The 27,500-nt window shown below is 46.3% G+C and overlaps 1 pseudogene; it reads left to right on the top strand.

The window, feature by feature from the left end:
* The window catches only part of LOC135556748 (synaptotagmin-7-like), a 120,617-nt pseudogene that overhangs the window by 17,805 nt on the left and 75,312 nt on the right, over positions 1–27,500 (top strand).

Raw genomic sequence — 27,500 nt, 5'->3', positions numbered from 1 at the left:
AGACAGGTTAGATGGGGAGACAGGTTAGGTAGGAGACAGGAGGGGGAGACAGGTTAGGTAGGAGACAGGTTAGGAGGGGAGACAGGTTAGACGGGAGACAGGTTAGATAGGAGACAGGTTAGATGGGAGACAGGTTAGGTAGGAGACAGGTTAGATAGGAGACAGGTTAGGTATGAGACAGGTTAGGAGGGGAGACAGGTTCGGTAGGAGACAGGTTAGGGTAGGAGACAGGTTAGGTAGGAGACAGGGAGGTAGGAGACAGGTTAGGTAGGAGACAGGTTAGATAGGAGACAGGGACAGGTAGGAGTAGGAGACAGGTTAGAGGAGACAGGTTAGGTAGGAGACACGGGGAGGTGGGAGACAGGTTAGATGGGAGACAGGTTAGGTAGGAGACAGGTTAGATAGGAGACAGGTTAGGTAGGGAGACAGGTTAGATAGGAGACAGGTTAGGTAGGAGACAGGTTAGGTGGAGACAGGTTAGATAGGAGACAGGTTAGGGGAGACAGGTTAGGTAGGAGACAGGTTAGGTAGGAGACAGGTTAGATAGGAGACAGGTTAGATAGGAGACAGGTTAGGTAGGAGACAGGTTAGATAGGAGACAGGTTAGGTAGGAGACAGGTTAGATAGGAGACAGGTTAGGTAGGAGACAGGTTAGATAGGAGACAGGTTAGGAGACAGGTTAGTAGGAGACAGGTTAGGTTAGGGGAGACAGGTTAGGTAGGAGACAGGTTAGATGGGAGACAGGTTAGGTTAGGAGACAGGTTAGGTAGGAGACAGGTTAGGTGGGAGACAGGTTAGTAGGAGACAGGTTAGATAGAGACAGGTTAGATGGGAGACAGGTTAAACAGGAGACAGGTTAGTAGGAGACAGGTTAGATAGGAGACAGGTTAGATAGGAGACAGGTTGGTGGGAGACAGGTTAGATAGGAGACAGGTTAGATGGGAGACAGGTTAGACAGGAGACAGGTTAGATAGGAGGCAGGTTAGGTAGGAGGGAGACAGGTTAGGTAGGAGACAGGTTAGGTAGGAGACAGGTTAGATAGGAGAGACAGGTTAGATGGGAGACAGGTTAGGTAGGAGACAGGTTAGGTAGGAGACAGGTTAGGTAGGAGACAGGTTAGGTAGGAGACAGGTTAGGTAGGAGACAGGTAGGAGACAGGTTAGACAGGAGACAGGTTAGGTAGGACAGGTTGGTACAGGTTAGGTTAGATAGGAGACAGGTTAGGTAGGAGACAGGTTGATAGGAGACAGTTTAGGTAGGAGACAGGTTAGGTAGGAGACAGGTTAGACAGGAGACAGGTTAGATGGGAGACAGGTTAGGTAGGAGACAGGTTAGATGGGAGACAGGTTAGGTAGGAGACGGGTTGGTAGGAGACAGTTTAGGTAGGAGACAGGTTAGGTAGGAGACAGGTTAGACAGGAGACAGGTTAGGTAGGAGACAGGTTAGGTAGGAGACAGGTTAGATAGGAGACAGGTTAGGAGACAGGGGAGACAGGTTAGATAGGTAGGAGACAGGTTAGGAGGTAGGAGACAGGACAACAAGAAGGTAGGAGACAGGTTAGGTAGGAGACAGGTTAGACAGGTAGGGCTGACAACAAGAAGAGGTAGGGCTGACAACAAGAACAGGTTGACAACAAGAAGGTAGGAGACAGGTTAGATAGGGGAGAGAGGTTGACAGCAAGAAGAAGACAACAACAAGAGGTAGGACAACAAGGAGGTAGGGGAGACAGGTTTAGGTAGGGGAGACAGGTTAGATAGGAGACAGGTTAGACAAGAGGAGACAACAAGAGGTAGGTAGGAGACAGGTTAGGTAGGGAGACAGGTTGACAACACAGGTAGGAGACAACAAGAAGAGGTTAGATAGGAGAAGAGGTTGACAACAAGAAGAGGTAGGGCTGACAACAAGAAGACAGGTTAGGGCTGACAACAAGAAGAGGTAGGGCTGACAACAAGAAGAGGTTGACAACAAGAGAGGAGGGCTGACAACAACAGGTAGGGCTGACAACAACAAGATGGGACAACAAGAGGTAGGGCTGACAACAAGAAGAGGTAGGGCTGGCAAGAAGAGGTTGACAACAAGAAGATAGGGAGACAACAACAAGAGTTAGGGCTGACAACAAGAAGAGGTAGGGCTGACAACAAGAAGAGGTAGGGCTGACAACAAGAAGAGGAGACAACAAGAAGAGGTAGGGCTGACAACAAGAAGAGGTAGGGCTGACAACAACAGGTTGACAACAACAAGAGGTAGGGCTGACAACAAGAAGAGGTTGACAACAAGAAGAGGTAGGGCTGACAACAAGAAGAGGTAGGGCTGACAACAAGAAGAGGTAGGGCTGACAACAAGAAGAGGTAGGGCTGACAACAACAAGAGGTAGGGCTGACAACAAGAAGAGGTAGGGCTGACAACAAGAAGAGGTTAGATGACAACAACAAGAAGAGGTAGGGCTGACAACAAGAAGAGGTAGGGCTGACAACAACAAGAGGTAGGGCTGACAACAAGAAGAGGTAGGGCTGACAGCAAGAAGAGGTAGGGCTGACAACAAGAAGAGGTAGGGCTGACAACAACAAGAGGTAGGGCTGACAACAAGAAGAGGTAGGGCTGACAACAACAAGAGGTAGGGCTGACAGCAAGAAGAGGTAGGGCTGACAACAAGAAGAGGTAGGGCTGACAACAACAAGAGGTAGGGCTGACAACAACAAGAGGTAGGGCTGACAACAAGAAGAGGTAGGGCTGACAACAAGAAGAGGTAGGGCTGACAACAAGAAGAGGTAGGGCTGACAACAACAAGAGGTAGGGCTGACAACAACAAGAGGTAGGGCTGACAACAAGAAGAGGTAGGGCTGACAACAAGGGCTGAAGAGGTAGGGCTGACAACAACAAGAGGTAGGGCTGACAACAACAAGAGGTAGGGCTGACAACAACAAGAGGTAGGGCTGACAGCAAGAAGAGGTAGGGCTGACAACAACAAGAGGTAGGGCTGACAACAACAAGAGGTAGGGCTGACAACAACAAGAGGTAGGGCTGACAACAACAAGAGGTAGGGCTGACAACAAGAAGAGGTAGGGCTGACAACAAGAAGAGGTAGGGCTGACAACAAGAAGAGGTAGGGCTGACAACAAGAAGAGGTAGGGCTGACAACAAGAAGAGGTAGGGCTGACAACAACAAGAGGTAGGGCTGACAACAAGGGCTGAAGAGGTAGGGCTGACAACAAGAAGAGGTAGGGCTGACAACAAGAAGAGGTAGGGCTGACAACAAGAAGAGGTAGGGCAGACAACAACAAGAGGTAGGGCTGACAACAAGAAGAGGTAGGGCTGACAACAACAAGAGGTAGGGCTGACAACAACAAGAGGTAGGGCTGACAACAACAAGAAGAGGTAGGGCTGACAACAAGAAGAGGTAGGGCTGACAACAACAAGAGGTAGGGCTGACAACAACAAGAGGTAGGGCTGACAACAAGAAGAGGAGGTGACAACAAGAAGAGGTAGGGCTGACAACAACAAGAGGTAGGGCTGACAACAAGAAGAGGTAGGGCTGACAACAAGAAAGAGGGTAGGGCTGACATCAAGAAGAGGTAGGGCTGACAACAAGAAGAGGTAGGGCTGACAACAAGAAGAGGTAGGGCTGACAACAACAAGAAGAGGTAGGGCTGACAACAAGAAGAGGTAGGGCTGACAACAACAAGAGGTAGGGCTGACAACAAGAAGAGGTAGGGCTGACAACAAGAAGAGGTAGGGCTGACAACAAGAAGAGGTAGGGCGACAACAAGAAGAGGTAGGGCTGACAACAAGAAGAGGTAGGGCTGACAACAAGAAGAGGTGACAACAAGAAGAGGTAGGGCTGACAACAAGAAGAGGTAGGGCTGACAACAACAAGAGGTAGGGCTGACAACAAGAAGAGGTAGGGCTGACAACAAGAAGAGGTAGGGCTGACAACAACAAGAGGTAGGGCTGACAACAAGAAGAGGTAGGGCTGACAACAAGAAGAGGTAGGGCTGACAACAACAAGAGGTAGGGCTGACAACAAGAAGAGGTAGGGCTGACAACAAGAAGAGGTAGGGCTGACAACAAGAAGAAGAGGTAGGGCTGACAACAAGAAGAGGTAGGGCTGACAACAAGAAGAGGTAGGGCTGACAACAAGAAGAGGTAGGGCTGACAACAAGAAGAGGTAGGGCTGACAACAAGAAGAGGTAGGGCTGACAACAAGAAGAGGTAGGGCTGACAACAAGAAGAGGTAGGGCTGACAACAAGAAGAGGTAGGGCTGACAACAAGAAGAGGTAGGGCTGACAACAACAAGAGGTAGGGCTGACAACAAGAAGAGGTAGGGCTGACAACAAGAAGAGGTAGGGCTGACAGCAAGAAGAGGGCTGACAACAACAAGAAGAGGTAGGGCTGACAACAACAAGAGGTAGGGCTGACAACAAGAAGAGGTAGGGCTGACAACAAGAAGAGGTAGGGCTGACAACAAGAAGAGGTAGGGCTGACAACAAGAAGAGGTAGGGCTGACAACAACAAGAGGTAGGGCTGACAACAACAAGAGGTAGGGCTGACAACAAGAAGAGGTAGGGCTGACAACAAGAAGAGGTAGGGCTGACAACAACAAGAGGTAGGGCTGACAACAAGAAGAGGTAGGGCTGACAACAACAAGAGGTAGGGCTGACAACAAGAAGAGGTAGGGCTGACAACAAGAAGAGGTAGGGCTGACAACAAGAAGAGGTAGGGCTGACAGCAAGAAGAGGTAGGGCTGACAACAAGAAGAGGTAGGGCTGACAACAAGAAGAGGTAGGGCTGACAACAAGAAGAGGTAGGGCTGACAACAAGAAGAGGTAGGGGCTGACAACAAGAAGAGGTAGGGCTGACAACAAGAAGAGGTAGGGCTGACAACAAGAAGAGGTAGGGCTGACAACAACAAGAGGTAGGGCTGACAACAAGAAGAGGTGACAACAAGGGCTGACAACAAGAAGAGGTAGGGCTGACAACAACAAGAGGTAGGGCTGACAACAAGAAGAGGTAGGGCTGACAACAAGAAGAGGTAGGGCTGACAACAAGAAGAGGTAGGGCTGACAACAAGAAGAGGTAGGGCTGACAACAAGAAGAGGTAGGGCTGACAACAAGAAGAGGTAGGGCTGACAACAAGAAGAGGTAGGGCTGACAACAACAAGAGGTAGGGCTGACAACAAGAAGAGGTAGGGCTGACAACAAGAAGAGGTAGGGCTGACAACAACAAGAGGTAGGGCTGACAGCAAGAAGAGGTAGGGCTGACAACAAGAAGAGGTAGGGCTGACAACAAGAAGAGGTAGGGCTGACAACAACAAGAAGAGGTTGGGCTGACAACAACAAGAGGTAGGGCTGACAGACAACAAGAGGTAGGGCTGACAACAAGAAGAGGTAGGGCTGACAACAACAAGACAACAAGAAGAGGTAGGGCTGACAACAACAAGAGGTAGGGCGACAACAACAAGAGGTAGGGCGACAACAAGAAGAGGTAGGGCTGACAACAAGAAGAGGTAGGGCTGACAACAAGAAGAGGTAGGGCTGACAGCAAGAAGAGGTAGGGCTGACAGCAAGAAGAGACGAAAGAGGGGAGTTATAAGAGCAGAGAGCTGGTCAAATCCTAAAACCCAGGAGAGGAATGGAGGGACAGAGGGATGAAGGAAAGGGTTTTGAAGAGAGTTTTGAAGAGAGAGGGATTGTCGTTGCGGAAGAAAGAAAGGGATAGGGAAGGAAGGAGAGAGGAGAGAGAGGAGAGAGAGAGAGAGAGAACTGAGGGAGAGAGAGGAGAGAGAGAGAGAGAGAGAGAGAGAGAGAGAGAGAGAGGAGAGAGAGAGAAGTGAGGGAGAGAGAGTGAAGTGAGGGAGAGAGAGTGAAGTGAGGGAGAAACAGAGGGGGCGAGAGACAGAAAGAGAGAGAGAGGGGGGGAGATAAAGGGGGAGAGAGAGACAGAGAGAGAGAGAGAGAGGGGGGGGAGAGATAAAGGGGGAGAGAGAGACAGAGAGAGAGTGCAGTGACCCAGAAAACGTTGACACACACCAAGCACCTCAGGAAACTGTGACACTTAAATAGAAACAATCAGCCAGTCTTGACCTCGTTAATGATGCTTAATGAAACCTCAACTCTGGAGGAAGGAGGGAGAGATGGAGAGAGAGAGAAGGAGAGGGACAAGGTGAGTGAGGAGAGAGAGAGAGATGCTGGATGAAGAAGGTACGTCTTGAGGGATTGCAGAAGGCAGAGATTAAATTACTGAATAAATTAGTGTAGGGTGTGTGTGTGTGTGTGTGTGTGTGTGTGTGTGTGTGTGTGTGTGTGTGTGTGTGTGTGTGTGTGTGTGTGTGTGTGTGTGTGTGTGTGTGTGTGTGTGTGTGTGTGTGTGTGTGTGTCTCTGTAGGGTGTGTGTGTGTCTCTGTAGGGTGTGTGTGTGTCTCTGTAGGGTGTGTGTGTGTCTCTGTAGGGTGTGTGGGTCTCTCTGTAGGGTGTGTGTTTGTGCGTGCGTGCGTGCATGTGTCTGTGTATGCCAGTGTGTACTGTATGTGTTGCTACATGCAGTGTGAGTTATAGCATCAATGCCTAGGTAATTAGTACTATTTAACATTAGAATATATCAGATGTATAACTGTGTTAAATTATTACTCTATAATAATAATGTTAAACTAACTGGGACTTTTCTCCAACACAATCCTGTTGTAATATCCCTCCCTGGATCAGACACTACGGGGGACTAATAGACCTTATTCACACGGCAACCACAAACTAATCTCTTGTTGACAGACGCATTGTAACATAAATGGTATCGTAGCGTCTGTCAACAGACTTTGGGATGCGAGGCCTATAAATGGAATTGGAGACTTAACTAGTTTCTTTTAGTATCTTTTGTCGTAGAAAAGTGTGCGATATTTTATTTCTGGGTGTGCTAGATTATTCATTGACTAACGTTTGTTTACACGATAGTCGTCTAGGATCAAATGTTTAGCTGTGAATAAGATCTGTGGCATAGGTGTCAAACACAATTCCTGGAGGGCCCTGAGTCTGCTGCATGGCTTTTGTTATTACCTTTTCATTTGTGTCGAATTAAGAACTAGACAACCCTGTTAGGAGAGTTCCTAACTAGTCAGTGACCTAGACAACCAGGTAAAGAGAGTTCCTAACTAGTCAGTGACCTAGACAACCAGGTAAAGAGAGTTCCTAACTAGTCAGTGACCTAGACAACCTGGTGAAGAGAGTTCCTAACTAGTCAGTGACCTAGACAACCAGGTAAAGAGAGTTCCTAACTAGTCAGTGACCTAGACAACCAGGTAAAGAGAGTTCCTAACTAGTCAGTGACCTAGACAACCAGGTAAAGAGAGTTCCTAACTAGTCAGTGACCTAGACAACCTGGTGAAGAGAGTTCCTAACTAGTCAGTGACCTAGACAACCTGGTAAAGAGAGTTCCTAACTAGTCAGTGACCTAGACAACATGGTAAAGAGAGTTCCTAACTAGTCAGTGACCTAGACAACCTGGTAAAGAGAGTTCCTAACTAGTCAGTGACCTAGACATCCTGGTGAAGAGAGTTCCAAACTAGTCAGTGACCTAGATTGATCAGTCAAGTAGAAGGAAGGAGAGAAATCCAGCAGGTGCTGGACTCAGTCTTCCAGGAAGTGAGTTTGACACTGCAGGTTTGAAGGTGGTTTGTCTTCTGAACCTTTTTCTCCTCTGACTAGTTCTCTTATACAATCTCTCTGTTTTCTGCTGTCTCTCTGGGTTCTCTTATATAATCTCTCTGTTTTCTACTGTCTCTCTTGGTTCTCTTATATAATCTCTCTGTTTTCTGCTGTCTCTCTTGGTTCTCTTATATAATCTCTCTGTTTTCTGCTGTCTCTCTGTTTTCTCTTATCTAATCTCTCTGTTTTCTGCTGTCTCTCTTGGTTCTCTTATATAATATCTCTGTTTTCTGCTGTCTCTCTGTTTTCTCTCATATAATCTCTCTGTTTTCTGCTGTCTCTCTGTTTTCTTCCTGTTCTCTCTCTCTTTTTATATTTTTATAAACCTCCTATGACCTCCTATGACATATCTATGACCTCCTATAACATATCTATGACCTCCTATGACATCATATGACCTATATATGACCTCATATGACCTCCTATGACCATCCATGACACCATATGACCTATCTATGACCTCGTATGACCTATCTATGACCTCGTATGACCTATCTATGACCATCTATGACCTATGACATCATACGACCTATCTATGACCTCGTATGACCTATCTATGACCTTTATTTCTTCTCTTTCTCTATTCCCTCACTCCATGTCTCCTGATTCCTCCTCCTCGATTCCTTCCTTTATTTTCGTTGCCTCTACCCCGCGTTTCTCTCCCCCTCTTTCTCTCTCTCTGTTTGTCTGTTTTCCGGCTGGCCAGCGAAGGGAAGATGGTGGTTCTTTCTTTGGCTATTGGTTTGGCAGAGCAAGATGACTTTGCCAATATCCCTGATCCAATCACCTCCATGCAGGAACCTCCAACAGCCAATCAGGAAGCACTTCCTCCTCCAGACAAGAGGTACCAGTCATAGTGCGTGAGAGCTGTGTGTGTGTGTGTGTGTGTGTGTGTGTGTGTGTGTGTGTGTGTGTGTGTGTGTGTGTGTGTGTGTGTGTGTGTGTGTGTGTGTGTGTGTGTGTGTGTGTGTGTGTGTGTGTGTGTGTGTGTGTGTGTGTGTGTGTGTGTGTGTGTGTTTGGGGGTTTATATGTGAGATGCGGTGAGAGCGAAAGAGAGAGAGAGAGAGAGAGAGAGAGAGAATGTGGGTAGGAAATGGAACTTCGTAGTGTGTGAGAGTGATATGTGGTTTTGGTGGGTATAGTCAGTACAACGACGTGTCATTGCAACTGATTTGCAGTGTGTTGAGTGAGAAACGGACGGACAGGAAGCAGAATGATGTGAAGGGTTTGGGTGAGAGTCGATGACTAGTTAGCAGTGAGCGGTTGTCTACTGTTGTTTCACCTGTAATAGAAGATGTGTTAGGATGACGATAGACCGACCTGTTGACCTCAACCAGAGAGATAAATAAATGATCCTATAAGGATGACGATAGACCGACCTGTTGACCTCAACCAGAGAGATAAATAAATGATCCTATAAGATGACGATAGACCTACCTGTTGAGCTCAACCAGAGAGATAATTAAATGATCCTATAAGGATGACGATAGACCTACCTGTTGACCTCAACCAGAGAGATAAATAAATGATCCTATAAGATGACGATAGACCTACCTGTTGACCTCAACCAGAGAGATAAATAAATGATCCTATAAGGATGACGATAGACCTACCTGTTGACCTCAACCAGAGAGATAATTAAATGATAATAATTAAGCAGTAGTCAAGAGGATAAAGCAGTAGTCAAGAGGGTAAAGCAGTAGTCAAGAGGATAAAGGAGTAGTCAAGAGGATAATAGAGTAGTCAAGATCAAATCAAATCAAATTTATTTATATAGCCCTTCGTACATCAGCTGATATCTCAAAGTGCTGTACAGAAACCCTGCCTAAAACCCCAAACAGCAAGCAATGCAGGTGTAGAAGCACGGTGGTTAGGAAAAACTCCCTAGAAAGGCCAAACCTAGAGAGGAACCAGGCTATGTGGGGTGGCCAGTCCTCTTCTGGCTGTGCCAGGTAGAGATTATAACAGAACATGGCCAAGATGTTCAAATGTTCATAAATGACCAGCATGGTCTAATAATAATAAGGCAGAACAGTTGAAACTGCAGCAGCAGCATGGCCAGATGGACTGGGGAGAGCAAGGAGTCATCATATCAGGTAGTCCTGGGGCATGGTCCTAGGGCTCAGGTCCTCCGAGAGAGAGAAAGAAAGAGAATTAGAGAGAGCATATGTGAAGAGGGTCAAGAGGATAAAGGAGTAGTCAAGAGGATAGAGCAGTAGTCAAGAGGATAAAGGAGTAGTCAAGAGGATAGAGCAGTAGTCAAGAGGATAAAGGAGTAGTCAAGAGGATAAAGGAGTAGTCAAGAGGGTAAAGCAGTAGTCAAGAGGGTAAAGCAGTAGTCAAGAGGATAAAGGATTAGTCAAGAGGATAGAGCAGTAGTCAAGAGGGTAAAGGAGTATGTCAGGTAGTCCTGGGGCATGGTCCTAGGGCTCAGGTCCTCCGAGAGAGAGAAAGAAAGAGAATTAGAGAGAGCATATGTGAAGAGGGTCAAGAGGATAAAGCAGTAGTCAAGAGGGTAAAGCAGTAGTCAAGAGGGTAAAGCAGTAGGCAAGAGGATAGAGCAGTAGTCAAGAGGGTAAAGCAGTAGGCAAGAGAATAGAGTGCTGCTCTTGTATTTGGAATATTAGCAGCGAGACAAAGTTTGCGTCTGAAATGGCTTTCTTTTCCAGGGCAAAAGTAGTGCACTTTATAGGTGACCATTTTGGATTCACCCTGACATTGTCACCCGCAGAATCTCACTGTTCGCCTCCACTTCCATTGGCTGTTTATAATGTATTCCATTCAGTAGACACTTTTTTATCCAAAGCGATTTATATTTTTATTTATGTCTCCCAGGAATCAAACCCACCACCCTGGTGTTACAAGTCCTATGCCGATGTTTAGCTGGCTCGGGACCAGCCAATCAAAGGACAGGGTTTTAAACACACCTGTGCCCAATGTATACCTACGACACAGAGAGTGTGCATCCCAAAATGGAACCCTATTCCCTATATAGTGCACTACTTTAAACCAGGTAGCCTAGCAGTTAGAGCATTGGGCCAGTAAATTAAAGGTTGTTGGTTTGAATCCCAGAGCCAACAAGGTGAGAGAAAAACATTTGGTCAATTTGCCCTTGAGCAAGGCACTTAACCCTAATTGCTCCTGTAAGTCACTCTGCATAAGAGAGTCTGCATCAGAGTCTGCATAAGAGAGTCTCCATAAGAGAGTCTGCATCAGGGAGTCTGCATCAGAGAGTCTCCATAAGAGAGTCTGCATCAGAGAGTCTGCATCAGAGTCTGCATCAGTCTCCATAAGAGAGTCTGCATTAGAGAGTCTCCATAAGAGAGTCTGCATCAGAGAGTCTGCATCAGAGTCTGCATCAGTCTCCATAAGAGAGTCTGCATCAGTCTCCATAAGAGAGTCTGCATCAGAGAGTCTGCATCAGAGTCTGCATCAGAGAGTCTGCAATCAGTGTCTCCATCAGAGAGTCTGCATCAGAGAGTCTGCATCAGAGAGTCTGCATCAGAGTCTCCATTAGAGTCTCCATCAGAGAGTCTGCATCAGTCTCCATCAGAGAGTCTCCATCAGAGAGTCTGCATCAGAGAGTCTGCATCAGAGAGTCTGCATCAGTGTCTCCATCAGAGAGTCTGCATCAGAGAGTCTGCATCAGAGGCGTCTCCATAAGTCTCCATAAGAGAGTCTCCATAAGAGAGTCTCCATAAGAGAGTCTCCATAAGAGAGTCACCATAAAGTCTCCATAAGAGAATCTCCATAAGAGAGTCTCCATAAGAGTCTGCATAAGAGAGTCTCCATAAGAGTCTCCATAAGAGAGTCAGCATAAGAGAGTCTGCATCAGTCTCCATAAGAGAGTCTGCACAGAGTCTCCATAAGAGAGTCTCCATAAGAGAGTCTCCATAAGAGAGTCTCCATAAGAGAGTCTCCATCAGAGAGTCTCCATAAGAGAGTCTCCATCAGAGAGTCTGCATCAGAGAGTCTCCATAAGAGAGTCTCCATCAGAGAGTCTGCATAAGAGAGTCTCCATCAGAGAGTCTGCATCAGAGAGTCTCCATAAGAGTCTCCATAAGAGAGTCTGCATAAGAGAGTCTGCATAAGAGAGTCTCCATAAGAGAGTCTGCATAAGAGAGTCTCCATAAGAGAGTCTGCATCAGTCTCCATAAGATAGTCTGCATAAGAGAGTCTCCATAAGAGAGTCTGCATCAGTCTCCATAAGATAGTCTGCATAAGAGAGTCTCCATAAGAGAGTCTCCATAAGAGAGTCTGCATAAGAGAGTCTCCATAAGAGAGTCTGCATAAGAGAGTCTCCATAAGAGAGTCTGCATCAGTCTCCATAAGATAGTCTGCATAAGAGAGTCTCCATAAGAGAGTCTGCATCAGTCTCCATAAGATAGTCTGCATAAGAGAGTCTCCATAAGAGAGTCTCCATAAGAGAGTCTGCATCAGAGGCGTCAGCGTACGGGAATCTGCTAAGTGACTCACATGAAATCCTCGATTAGTATTCTGTTATCATCCTACATTCGTTTTTCTCTCTTTCTTCTCTCTTCTATTGTTGCCTTCCTCTCCCCCTTGACATTTACAGAGCCTTCAGAAAGTATGTTCGACCCCGTGACTTTTTACACATTGAATTACGTTGTTTTCTTTGTCACACAATGACCCATAATGTCAAAGTGGAATTATGTTAAGTCAATAAGTATTCAACTCCTTTGTTATGGCAAGCCTAAATAAGTTAGCGAGGCCATGCTCACTGAGTCTGTACATAGTCAAAGCTTTCCTTGAGTTTGGGTCTGTCACAGTGGTCAGGTATTCTGCCGCTGTGTACTCTCTGTTTAGGGCCAAATAGCATTCTAGTTTGAGCAGTTTTTTTGTTGATTCTTTCAAATGTGTCAATTAATTATGTTCTTGTTTTCTCATGATTTGGTTGGATCTAATTGTGTTGCTGTTCTTGGGCTCTGTGGGGTCTGTTTCTGTTTTGTGAACAGAGCCCCAGGAACAGCTTGCTTAGGGGACTCTTCTCCTGGTTAACCTCTCTGTAGGTAATGGCTTTGTTATGGAAGGTTTGGGAATCGCTTCCTTTTAGGTGGTTGTAGAAACGGATCTTTTCTGGATTTTGATAATTAATCGGAAATTGGCCTAATTCAGCTCTACATCCATTATTTGGTGTCCTACGTTGTACACAGAGGATATTTTGCAGAATTCGGCGTGCAGAGTCTCAATTTGATGTTTGTCCCATTTTGTGAAGTCTTGGTTGGTAAGCGGACCCCAGACCTCACAACCATAAAGGGCAATGGGTTCTATAATTGATTCAAGTATTTTTAGCCAGATCCTAATTGGTATGTCGAATTTTATGTTCCTTTTAATGGCACAGAAGGCCATTCTTGCCTGTCTCTTAGATCGTTCACAGCTTTGTGGAAGTTACCTGTGGTACTGTTGTTTAGGCCAAGATATGTATAGTTTTTTGTGTGCTCTAGGGCGACAGTGTCTAGATGGAATTTGTATTTGTGGTCCTGGCAACTGGACCTGTTTTGGAACATCATTATTATTGTCTTACTAAGATTTACTGTCAGGGCCCAGGTCTGACAGAATCTGTGCAGAAGATCTAGGTGCTGCTGTAGGCCCTCCGTGTTTGGTGACAGAAGCATCAGATCATCAGCAAATAGTAGACATTTGACTTCAGATTCTAGTAGGGTGAGGCCGGGTGCTGCAGACTGTTCTAGTGCCCTCGCCAATTGTTTGATATATATGTTGAAGAGGGTGGGGCTTAACCTGCATCCCTGTCTCACCCCACGGCCCTGTGGAAAGAAATGTGTGTTTTTTGCCAATTTTAACCACACACTTGTTGTTTGTGTTCATGGATTTTATAATGTCGTATGTTTTACCCCCAACACCACTTTCCATCAATTTGTATAGCAGACTCTCATGCCAAATTGAGTCGAAGGCTTATTTGAAATCAACAAAGCATGAGAAGACTTCAGATTCTAGTAGGGTGAGGCTGGGTGCTGCAGACTGTTCTAGTGCCCTCGCTAATTAGTAAATATATATGTTGAAGAACGTGGGGCTTAAGCTGCATCCCTGTCTTACCCCCCCACTCCCGACACTGTGCCAATTTTAACCACGCACTTGTTGTTTTTTGTGTACATGGATTTTATAATGTTGTATGTTTTTCCTGTTACACCACGTTCCATCAATTTGAATAGCAGACCCTCGTGTCAAATTGAGTCAAAAGCTTTTTTGAACTCAACAAAGCATGAGAAGCCTTTGCCTTTGATTCGGTTTGTTTATTTGTCAATTAGGGTGTGCAGGGTGAATACGTGCTCTGACGTAAGGTAACTTGATTAAAAGCCAATTTGACATTTGCTCAGTACATTGTTTTCTCTGAGGAAATGTACGAGTCTGTTGTTAATGATAATGTAGAGGATTTTCCCAAGCTTGCTGTTGACGCATATCCCACGGTAGTTATTGGGGTCAAATTTGTCTCCACTTTTGTGGATTGGGATGATCAGTCCTTGGTTCCAAATATTGGGGAAGATGCCAGAGCTGAGAATGATGTTAAAGTATAGACAATCTCTCTCACTCCACAGAGAGTTACCCAGAGAGTCTTCTCAGTATTCAGGAACAGTCACTTATGTAAACACACTGAGCTACGCTGAACCACACTGCTATAAATAGGCTTTTTCGTTCCTCGGCAGACAACTCACACCCCAAAGAGAAGCAGCCCAAATATCTAAATATCTCTGAGGATTTCCAGACATCCAAGAGTTTCTTGGCTGTCTGCTTTTTATCTGTTATATAGATAAAAGCATCCCCCCCCCCAAATGGTAATTCAGGTATTTTTGTAACTCATCTTCGATAGCTCATTTAGCGCTTTTTCTATTCAAAATAAATATATGTGTTACTCATTAGGACTGACAACTTTCTGTACCGCGATAGAACACTGTGACGTCATATGGACACAACACACACGCTCCATCTTCCTACTGTCAGCTGACTGAGTCAGAGCCAGAGTGTATTCACGTGTTTGGCTCTCTGCTAAACACGCACACACGCACACACACACACACACAGGCATACACACTTGGACACACACATACACACACACACAGTTTCCCCTGTAGACTAATTAGGCCATTTCAACTTGTTGACAAATTGGAGATAATTAAGCTAATGGCGCCACACTTTGAAAGGAAAATGGAGATTGAGGACCACGAGTTAAGATTCTCTGTTATTCCTTGTCAAACCAAGTTATTTTTAACCCATTCTGTTATAGCACGAACCTGACGTGAACGTGACACATACAGAATTTGACCACTTGTGTTTTATATAAGAATATCTTGGTTCACTAACAGGAAAGTTTCACCTACTATAAATGAGATGAGATATGTGGTTGTTGTACCTTAAGATCAATGCAATAACTGTAAATCACTCTGGATAAGTAAATGGCTAGTAATGTTTAGTAAATGGCTAAAATATCACATGTAACAGCTAGCTAACCTGCAGAGGTGGTTTTCCAGAAACAGATGAAACCTTCTCCTGTACTAAAAAGCACTTTCATTTGAGATTCTGCATGCTTTTTATTTCTTTCATTTGAGATTCTCCATGCTTTTTATTTCACCTTCATTTGAGATTCTCCATGCTTTTTATTTCACCTTCATTTGAGATTCTCCATGCTTTTTATTTCACCTTCATTTGAGATTCTCCATGCTTTTTATTTCTTTCATTTGAGATTCTCCATGCTTTTTATTTCTTTCATTTGAGATTCTCCATGCTTTTTATTTCACCTTCATTTGAGATTCTCCATGCTTTTTATTTCTAAGCTAGTGTCACAGCCTGACCTTAGAGCTTTTTTACATCTCTATTTTGCTTTGAAAAAGCTATATATAATGTGTGCAAATGGAGTAAGGAGGTAAGGCAATAAATAGGCCATAGTAGCAAAGTATTCACACTTGAGCAAATTAACACTGTGACAAGTTCTGACCTTGGAGATCCTTTTTATGTCTCTATTTTGGTTTGGTCAGGACGTGAGTTGGGGTGGGCATTCTATGTTCCTTTTTCTATGTTTTTGTATTTCTTTGTTTTGGCCGGGTATGGTTCTCAATCAGGGACAGCTGTCTATCGTTGTCTCTGATTGGGAACCATACTTAGGCAGCCCTTTTTCTCACCTGTGTTTGTGGGAAGTTGTTTTCTGTTTTGTGTGTCTGCACCAGACAGAACTGTTTCGTTTTGTTCCATTTTGTTATTTTTGTCTGTGTTCAGTTTAAATAAATGATCATGAACACGTACCACGCTGCGCTTTGGTCCACTCCTTCATGCGACGACAAGCGTTAGGCTGTCTGGGAAACCGGCCTTAAAGGAGAAGTTAGGTTTTTTTTTTACAACCAAATCTAACTTTGTTATGTAAATGGTATGTTGTAGAAAGGTCCAGACACTTATTGAGGAAGGAAAAAATATGAAAAATGTATTGTAAAACACCAAAATACGTTATTTTAGAAACAGACACGCTCTCAGCATATCGATGTCTTTAGATGTTGTACACGTAAAATTGTGTCATTCCCGAACTTTATCCTCAATGTTTTATTCCTGTGCGACTCGATCCGTTTCTCCTATCCAGCTGTTCCATTCTCTGTGTAGCTTGCTTCTACAGGTAACTACCAAAATAAAGCAAACACCAACATAAAGTATCTTAATAGGATGTTGGGCCACCACCAACCACCAGAACAGATTCAATGCACCTTGACATAGATTCTAGCGTCTGGAACTTCCTGTGTGGAAGCGCCTGCTTTTCAATATACTTTGTATCCCTTATTTACTCAAGTGTTTCCTTTATTTTGTCAGTTACCTGTAGACAGGACCCCGAAGTCGTAACAAAAGGGAACATAACATTGAGGATAATGACTTTGCGTCACCATGCTGTGGGCTTTTCTGTTTCTAAAAGTTCATATTTGAGTGTTGTTTTGTTGTTGTTGCGTTTGTTCATGTTTTTTTTGGGGGGGGGGGGTGAAATTGTAACAGAAGTGTCTGGACCCTTCTATAACATGCCATTGACATCATAAAATAGAGATTTTCAAAAATAAAATTCTCCTTTAAAGCTATGCAGAAATCGCAAAACATAAGAACAGAAAGAAGAGCACAGATAGAAGTGATCTACCACTTTCAATGAGAATGACGATAAATCACATTTCTGAAGAAAAAACATGTATATGGCTGTAAAATAAATAAAAATTAAAAAGCAAACTTCTCATTTAAGAAGTGGTCTGCAATCTGGATATGTGTCAAGCTCTGGGTTTCTCAGAACCAGATGAAGCTTTTTAGCCCAGGACTCGGTTTAGTCTGTGTCTCGTGGTGTCTGGTCTGATTGTCTTGTGTACTCTGCTCCTTCTCTCTGTCTCTGTGGTTTCATTAAAGAGACAACACCAAACCCAGCCAGTTGTGTCTGTCTGTTCCACAGCCGACCTGTCCCTCTCCTTCAGGGAACACACACATATACACACACACACACACACACACATACATGGATATATACACACACACATACAAGCACACACACACTTATATACACACACACACTTATATACATATATATATAAGCACACACACACACACACACACACACACACACACACACACACACACACACACACACACACACACACACATATATATATATATATACACACACATACAAGCACACACACAATTATATACATATACACACACACACATACAAGCACACACACAATTATATACATATACACACACACACACACACACACACACACACACACACACACACACACACACACACACACACACACACACACACACACACACACAGGGTTGGGTAGGTCACATCCTAAATGTGATCCATTGAAGTTAGTAACCTGTCCAAAATTGTGATCAGTAACATACATTTTGGAATACCCCCGAGTCAGTGATGTTATCCAATGACTTTCCCCTTAGGAATAGCAGGTTGGCATTTATTGTCATGAATGTTGTCCTGGAGGCAGCTCTGCGGAATGGTCACTACCTAGTACAGTCACAAAGTCGAACAATCAGATTTTAAACCTAACCTTAACCCTAACCATACTGCTAACCCTAATGCCTAACCTTAACCCTAACCACACTGCTAACCCTAATTCCTAACCTTAACCACACTGCTAACCCTAATGCCTAACCTTAACCACACTGCTAACCCTAATGCCTAACCTTAACCACACTGCTAACCCTAATGCCTAACCTTAACCCTAACCACACTGCTAACCCTAATGCCTAATGCCTAACCCTAACATTAACCATACTGCTAACCCTAATGCCTAACCTTAACCTTAAAATCAAAAAGCAAATTATTACAATATAGCCAATTTTTCTGCTAGCCCATCTAGCCAGCTATCTAATATAACCAACCAACTAAGCTCATCACTAAGTTCGGGGCCCTAGGTCTGAAACCCTACTTGTGCAACTGGGTCCTGGACTTCCTGACGGCCCGCCCCCAGGTGGTGAAGGTAGGAAATAACACCTTCGCTACGTTGATCCCCAACGCAGGGGCCCCACAAGGGTACGTGATCAGCCCCCTCCTGTACTCCCTGTTCACCCATGACCGTGTGGCCACACACGTCCCCAACTCAATCATCAAATTTGCTGACGACACAACAGTGGTAGGCCTGATTAACAACAACGATGAGACGACATGGAGGAGGTGAGGGCCTTGGCGGAGTGATGCCAGGAAAATAACCGCTCAGTCAACATCAACAAAGCGAAGGAGCTGATCATTGACTTCAGGAGACAGCAAAGTGAGCACGCCCATATCCACATCAACGGGGCCGCAGTGGAGAGGGCGAAGAGCTTCAAGTTCCTCGGCGTGCACGTCACTGACAACCTGAAGTGGTCCATCCACACGGACAGTGTGGTGCAAGAAGGTGCAACAGCACTTCTTCAACCTCAGGAGGCTGAAGAAATTTGGCTTGGTCCGTAATACACTCATGAATTTCTACAGATGCACCATTGAGAGCATCCTGTCGGGCTGTATCACTGCCTGGTACGGAGGAGGGTGGTGCGGTCAGCCAATCGCATCACCGTGGCACACTGCCTGCTCTCCAGGACATCAACAGCACCTGGTGTCACAGGAAGGCCAAGAAGGTCATCAAGGACCTCAGCCACCCGAGTCACGGGCTGTTCACCCTGCTACCATCTAGAAGGCCATCAAGGACCTCAGCCACCCCAGGCTGACTCTGCTACCATCTAGAAGGCCATCTGTTCGGCCTGTTCCCTGCTACCATCTAGAAGGCCATCAAGGACCTCAGCCACCCGAGTCACGGGCTGTTCACCCTGCTACCATCTAGAAGGCCATCAAGGACCTCAGCCACCCGAGACACGGGCTGTTCACCCTGCTACCATCTAGAAGGCCATCAAGGACCTCAGCCACCCGAGAGACAGGCTGTTCACTCTGGACCTCACGGCCTGTTCACCCCGCTATCATCTAGAAGGTCTTCAAGGACCTCAGCCCCTGACCCACGGGCTGTTCACCCTGCTACCATCTAGAAGGCCATCAAGGACCTCAAGAGACCTCACTCTGCTACCATCTAGAAGGCCATCAAGGACCTCAGCCACCCGAGAGACAGGCTGTTCACCCTGCTACCATCTAGAAGGCCATCAAGGACCTCAGCCACCCGAGACACGGGCTGTTCACCCTGCTACCATCTAGAAGGTCATCAAGGACCTCAGCCACCCGAGACACGGCCTGTTCACCCCGCTATCATCCAGAAGGCGGCGACAGTACAGGTACATCAAAGCTGGGACAAGACTGAAAAACAGCTTCTATCTACAGGCCATCAGACTGTTAGTCACCACTAGCTGGCCTCACCCAGTACCCTGCCCTGAATTTGGTTTCTGTTACTAGCCGCTTACCACCCAGTACTCTACCCTGCACCTTAGAGACCCTACCACCCAGTACTCTACCCTGCACCTTAGAGACTTTACTGCTACTAGCCGCTTACCACCCAGTAGAGACTCTACCCTACCACCCAGTACTCACCTTAGAGACTGTTACTAGCCGCTTACCACCCAGTACTCTACCCTGCACCTTAGAGACTGTTACTAGCCGCTTACCACCCAGTACTCTACCCCTTAGAGAGTACTTACCACCCAGTACCCTGCACCTTAGAGAGAGTACTCTACCCTGTTACTAGAGACTGCCGCTTACCACCCAGTACTCTACCCTGCACCTTAGAGACTGTTACTAGCCGCTTACCACCCAGTACTCTACCCTGCACCTTAGAGACTACCACCCAGTACTCTACCCCCTTAGAGACTGCTAGCCGCTTACCACCCAGTACTCTACCCTGCACCTTAGAGACTGTTACTACTACCACCCAGTACTCTACCCCTTAGAGACTGTTACTACCACCCAGTACTCTACCCTGCACCTTAGAGACTGCTACTACCTACCCCAGTACTCTACCCTGCACCTTAGAGACTGCTACTAGCTTACCACCCAGTACTCTACCCTGCACCTTAGAGACTGCCGCTTACCACCCAGTACTCTACCCTGCACCTTAGAGACTGCTACTAGCCGCTACCACCCAGTACTCTACCCTTAGAGACTGCTACTAGCCGCTTACCACCCAGTACTCTACCCTGCACCTTAGAGACTGTTACTACCACCCAGCTCTTACCACCCAGTACTAGCCGCTTACCACCCAGTACTCTACCCTGCACCTACCCTGCACCTTAGAGACTAGAGACTGCTACCACCCAGTACTCTACCCTGCACCCTACCACCCAGTACTCTACCCTGCACCTTAGAGTACAGTTCCTTAGCCGCTTACCACCCAGTACTCTACCCTGCACCTTAGAGAACCCAGTATTACCCTGCACCAGTACTCTACCCTGCACCTTAGAGACCCTTGACTACCACCCAGTACTCTACCCCTTTTCCACATTTTGTTACCACAGTACTCTACCCTGCACCTTAGAGACTGTTACAGCCTTATTATAAAAAGGATTAAATATTTTTTTCTCTCATCAATCTTCACACAATACCCCATAATGACAAAGTTAAAACACTTTTTATTTTTTATTTTAGCCAATGTATTAAAAATAAAAGACTGAAAATACCTTATTTACATAAGTATTCAGACCCTTTCCAATGAGACTCGATTGGACATTGATTGGACATGATTTGGAAAGGCACACACCTGTCTATATAAGGTCCCACAGTTGACAGTACATGTCAGAGCAAAAACAATGACTTCGAAGGAATTGTCCGTAGAGCTCAAAGACAGTATTGTGTCGAGGCACAGATCTGAGAAAGGGCACCAAAACATTTGTGCATCATTGAAAGTCCCCAAGAACACAGTGGCCTCCATCCTTCTTAAATGGAAGAAGTTTGGAACCACCAAGACTCTTCCGAGAGCTGGCCAAATAGCTAAATGAGAGAGCAACAGTGTGATTCACATCAATGCGCTATGTAGATATCAATGATAAGTGAAAAACTAAACCACTGCTGTCGTTCTTACTGCGTTTATTCAAGTTGGATAATCTTTGCACAATCAGCACCAATGAAAGATAGCTTGGACTGTAGCCTACAAAAGCCAATTCCTACTCTTTTACCGCGATCCATCCAACACATTTAGTGTGTCGTCATAGGTGTCTCTGATTTGTGGTCAGACTCGCTCAGGCTGAATTAATTTTTTTTTTAAATAGTCTTTTTTTCCAATGTTGATTCAAATTTCTTTAAGAAAACTGAAAGATGTAAAAAAAAAAATAATAATAATTATCTCGCTAACAATCCTTTCTGATTTAAAAAAAAATAGTAATCCTAGTAGTATTCATCTAGTTTTTCAAAAGTATCTGTAATCTGATTACAATATTTTAGCTGGTAACATGGTATTAACAGTTACAGTTGGTTTTATAATCGGAGTAATGCAATGTGTTACTCCCCAACCCTGCACACACGGACACACACACACACACACACACGAACACACACGAACACACACACAAACACATACGAACACACACACACACACACACAAACACACGAACACACACACACACGAACACACACACACACAAACACACACACACGAACACACACACACACACACAAACACATACGAACACACACACACACAAACACACACACACGAACACACACACACGAACACACACACGAACACACACACACGAACACACACACACACACGAACACACACACAAACACGAACACACACACACACGAACACACACACACGAACACCCACACTCTCTCCTCTCCTGCCCTCCAGTCTTCTCTGTCCTTTCTGCTACAGCAGCCAACAGACAGAAGAAACTAAAGATACGTAGAGCTTTCATTTCCTATTAACCCCTTTGGATTTATTCAGCCTGGTATGTTTCTATAAAATGTCCATTCATCTCATAATGATACCTATTACCAAACATTCATTCGAACCAAGTAGCCTACAGTATTGTTTTCTGTAAAGCCAATGAGCTTCATTAAAATAAAGTATAAATGTACTGTATGTGATATATATATATTAAAATTATTATGTCCATGATTCATACATAAAACTATTTTTAAATGTAGTCTACAGGAACCTCTAAAACACACATATTGGTTATTATTCTTACCACTGTTATTAGTTATAGCCATGGACATTTCAACATTAAGCACATTTGTGACATTTGGCTTTGTAGGAAAAAAAATATTCAGCGATATAAACAGAGACCAGAACACACAATAATGGGACACACACACACACACACACGACGAGGTGAGTCAGAACTATGAGTGAGTGATGAGTGAGTACATCTTGGTATTTTATATGTGTCTCAGGTGGCACCCTATTCCCTATGAAGAGCCCTACGATGGCACCCTATGCCCTATAAAGAGCCCTACGGTGACACCCTATTCCCTATGAAGAGCCCTACGATGGCACCCTATGCCCTATAAAGAGCCCTACGGTGACACCCTATTCCCTATGAAGAGCCCTACGGTGACACCCTATGCCCTATAAAGAGCCCTACGGTGACACCCTATTCCCTATGAAGAGCCCTACTGTGGCACCCTATTCCCTATGAAGAGCCATACGATGGCACCCTATTCCCTGTGAAGAGCCCTACGGTGACACCCTATTCCATATGAAGCGCCCTACTGTGGCACCCTATTCCCTATGAAGAGCCCTATGGTGACACCCTATGCCCTATAAAGAGCCCTACGGTGACACCCTATTCCCTATGAAGAGCCCTACTGTGGCACCCTATTCCCTATGAAGAGCCCTACTGTGGCACCCTATTCCCTATGAAGAGCCCTACGGTGACACCCTATTCCCTGTGAAGAGTCCTACGGTGACACCCTATTCCCTGTGAAGAGCCCTACAGTGACACAATATTCCCTATGAAGAGCCCTACGGTGACACCCTATTCTCTATGAAGAGCCCTACGATGGCACCCTATTCCCTATGAAGAGCCCTACGATGGCACCCTATTCCCTATGAAGAGCCCTACGGTGACACCCTATTCCCTATGAAGAGCCCTACGATGGCACCCTATTCCCTATGAAGAGCCCTACGGTGACACCCTATTCCCTATGAAGAGCCCTACGATGGCACCCTATTCCCTATGAAGAGCCCTACGATGGCACCCTATTCCCTATGAAGAGCCCTAAGGTGACACCCTATTTCCTATAAAGAGCCCTACCATGGCACCCTATTACCTATGAAGAGCCCTACGATGGCACCCTATTCCCTATGAAGAGCCCTACGGTGACACCCTATTTCCTATAAACAGCCCTACGATGGCACCCTATTCCCTATGAAGAGCCCTAAGGTGACACCCTATGCCCTATAAAGAGCCCTACGGTGACACCCTATTCCCTATGAAGAGCCCTACTGTGGCACCCTATTCCCTATGAAGGGCCCTACGGTGACACCCTATTCCCTATGAAGAGCCCTACGATGGCACCCTATTCCCTATGAAGAGCCCTACGGTGACACCCTATTCCCTATGAAGAGCCCTACTGTGGCACCCTATTCCCTATGAAGAGCCCTACGATGGCACCCTATTCCCTATGAAGAGCCCTACGGTGACACCCTATTCCATATGAAGCGCCCTATGGTGACACCCTATTCCCTATGAAGAGCCCTACGGTGACACCCTATGCCCTATAAAGAGCCCTACGGTGACACCCTATTCCCTATGAAGAGCCCTACAATGGCACCCTATTCCCTATGAAGAGCCCTACGATGGCACCCTATTCCCTATGAAGAGCCCTACGATGGCACCCTATTCCCTATGAAGAGCCCTACGATGGCACCCTATTCCCTATGAAGAGCCCTACGATGGCACCCTATTCCCTATGAAGAGCCCTACGATGGCACCCTATTCCCTATGAAGCGCCCTACGGTGGCACCCTATTCCCTATGAAGAGCCCTATGGTGGCACCCTATTCCCTATAAAGAGCCCTTTGGGCCCCGGTTAAAAGTAGTGCACTACTTAGGGAATATGGTGCCATTTGGAACAGATTGCTATACTTTGTAGAAGCGGTGTAAAAGAGAGGGGGCAAATAGTCTGGGTAGCATTTTCATTAGGTGTTCAAGAGTCTTATGGCTTGGGGGTAGAAGCTGTTTAGAATCCTCTTGGACCTAGACTTGGCGCTCCAGTACCGCTTGCTGTGCGGTAGCAGAGAGAACAGTCTATGACTGGGGTGGCTGGAGTATGACAATTTTTAGACCTTTCCTCTGACACCGCCTGGTATAGAGGTCCTGGATGGCAGGAAGCTTGACCCCAGTTATGTACTGGGCTGTTTGCAGTACACTCTGTAGTGCCTTGCAGTCGGAGGCCGAGCAGTTGCCATACCAGGCAGTGATGCAACCAGTCAGGATAACCCAAACCCTCTGAATCAGAGAGGTGCGGTTAATTTTCCCAATGTTAACAAACAGATCAATGACCATTTCGAATCCCACCGTACCTTCTCCGCTGTGCTGTCCGGTTTCCGATTGTCATTCTGCCTTAATCGAAATCCACGTCTTCAGCGCCCAGGGAACAGTGAGTTAACTGCCTTGTTCAGGGGACCAGTGGGTTAACTGCCTTCTTCAGGGGACCAGTAGGTTAACTGCCTTGTTCAGGGGACCAGTGGGTTAACTGCCTTCTTCAGGGGACCAGTAGGTTTACTGCCTTGTTCAGGGGAACAGTGGGTTAACTGCCTTGTTCAGGGGCAGGATGACAGATTTGTACCTTGTCAGCTCGGGGGTTTGAACCAACAACCTTTCGGTTACACTCTAAAAGCTATGATCCCTTATTGATGTAACGTGTTAAATCCACTTTAATCAGTGTAGATGAAGCGGAGGAGACAAGTTAAAGAAAGATTTATAAGTTATAAGAATTTACATGCCCAGGTTTTAAGTGCCTTTGAACAGGGTATGGTAGTGGCAGGCGCACCGGTTTGTGTCAAGAACTGCAACGCCGCTGGGTTTTTCACACTCACCGGTTTTCCGTGTGTTCCAAGAATGGTCCACCACCCAATGGACATCCAGTCAACTTGACACAACAGTGGGAAGCCTTGGAGTCAACATGGGTCAGCATCCCTGAGGAACCCTTTCGACACCTTGCAGATTTCATGCCCCAATGAATTGAGACTGTTCTGAGGGGGAAAAGGAAGAAGGGTGGGGGTGTTTCTAATGTTGTGTTTACTCAGTGTATATCACACGTTGATGTTATGAGGAGTCAGACCCTGTTATATCAAAGACAACTATCATATCCCTCGTTAGATACTGTAATAAAGATGTGGTGTCAGACCCTGTTATATCGAAGACAACTATCATATCCCTCGTTAGATACTGTAATAAAGATGTGGTGTCAGACCCTGGGGGTATCGTCGGATGGGGCCACAATCCTCTCCACTGCAGTGACTAGACGCTCCTCTCCCCTGCAGTGACTAGACGCTCCTCTCCCCTGCAGTGTCTAGACGCTCCTCTCCCCTGCAGTGTCTAGACGCTCCTCTTCCCTGCAGTGACTAGATGCTCCTCTCCCCTGCAGTGTCTAGACGCTCCTCTCCCCTGCAGTGACTAGATGCTGTTCTCCCCTGCAGTGTCTAGACGCTCCTCTCCCCTCCCCTGCAGTGTCTAGACTCTCCTCTCCCCTGCAGTGTCTAGACTCTCCTCTCCCCTGCAGTGTCTAGACTCTCCTCTCCCCTGCAGTGTCTAGACTCTCCTCTCCCCTGCAGTGTCTAGACTCTCCTCTCCCCTGCAGTGTCTAGACTCTCCTCTCCCCTGCAGTGTCTAGACTCTCCTCTCCCCTGCAGTGTCTAGACTCTCCTCTCCCCTGCAGTGTCTAGACTCTCCTCTCCCCTGCAGTGTCTAGACTCTCCTCTCCCCTGCAGTGTCTAGACTCTCCTCTCCCCTGCAGTGTCTAGACTCTCCTCTCCCCTGCAGTGTCTAGACTCTCCTCTCCCCTGCAGTGTCTAGACTCTCCTCTCCCCTGCAGTGTCTAGACTCTCCTCTCCCCTGCAGTGTCTAGACTCTCCTCTCCCCTGCAGTGTCTAGACTCTCCTCTCCCCTGCAGTGTCTAGACTCTCCTCTCCCCTGCAGTGTCTAGACTCTCCTCTCCCCTGCAGTGTCTAGACTCTCCTCTCCCCTGCAGTGTCTAGACTCTCCTCTCCCCTGCAGTGTCTAGACTCTCCTCTCCCCTGCAGTGTCTAGACTCTCCTCTCCCCTGCAGTGTCTAGACTCTCCTCTCCCCTGCAGTGTCTAGACTCTCCTCTCCTCTCCCCTGCAGTGTCTAGACTCTCCTCTCCCCTGCAGTGTCTAGACTCTCCTCTCCCCTGTCCCGCATTGACTAGACTCTCCTCTCCCCTGCAGTGTCTAGACTCTCCTCTCCCCTGCAGTGTCTAGACTCTCCTCTCCCCTGCAGTGTCTAGACTCTCCTCTCCCCTGCAGTGTCTAGACTCTCCTCTCCCTCTCCCCTGCAGTGTCTAGACTCTCCTCTCCTCTCCCCTGCAGTGTCTAGACTCTCCTCTCCCCTGTCCCGCATTGACTAGACTCTCCTCTCCCCTGTCCCGCATTGACTCTCCTCTCCTCTCCCCTGCAGTGTCTAGACTCTCCTCTCCCCTGTCCCGCATTGACTCTCCTCTCCTCTCCCCTGCAGTGTCTAGACTCTCCTCTCCCCTGCAGTGTCTAGACTCTCCTCTCCTCTCCCCTGCAGTGTCTAGACTCTCCTCTCCCCTGCAGTGTCTAGACTCTCCTCTCCCCTGCAGTGTCTAGACTCTCCTCTCCTCTCCCCTGCAGTGTCTAGACTCTCCTCTCCCCTGCAGTGTCTAGACTCTCCTCTCCCCCGCACTGACTAGCCCCCCGACAAACTACTGCAGCATAAATACTGGAGGCTGAGACAGGAGGAGTCGGAAAACACTGATCTGGATGTCGGACAGTATTTTTTACAATAGAAATGTAAATCACTAAGATAGTGATGATACACCGTGTGAGCACAGTTGCCAGGCAGTCAAAGAGTAAATGTACTTTTAGTTGTCGCTGCACTCATTAATAGTATTCCTGATGTTGTGATAGACGTTTTCATCCGAAACATTATCACCAATACACAGTTGTCTGACTATGCATACGGAATACTTCAATTTTTCTATTGTAAATAGTCCGTCCCCCCCCCCACCGCCCATTAGCACCGGGAGAGGCGCAGTGTCTGGGGGCTATGAGCCCCTGGTTCCAAATATCAGCGAACTTTCCACAGCCAGGTTGACTAGATTGAATAAGCATTTCATTCCTGATGCCTGTCCAGGTTTAAGGCTTTTGGATTTTGTCACGTAGTTCA

Source organism: Oncorhynchus masou, chromosome 15 (assembly GCF_036934945.1).
Source record: "Oncorhynchus masou masou isolate Uvic2021 chromosome 15, UVic_Omas_1.1, whole genome shotgun sequence".
Lineage (NCBI taxonomy): Eukaryota > Metazoa > Chordata > Actinopteri > Salmoniformes > Salmonidae > Oncorhynchus > Oncorhynchus masou.
The sequence above is the reverse complement of the archived record's forward strand: the minus strand, read 5'-3'. Positions and strand labels throughout refer to the sequence as shown.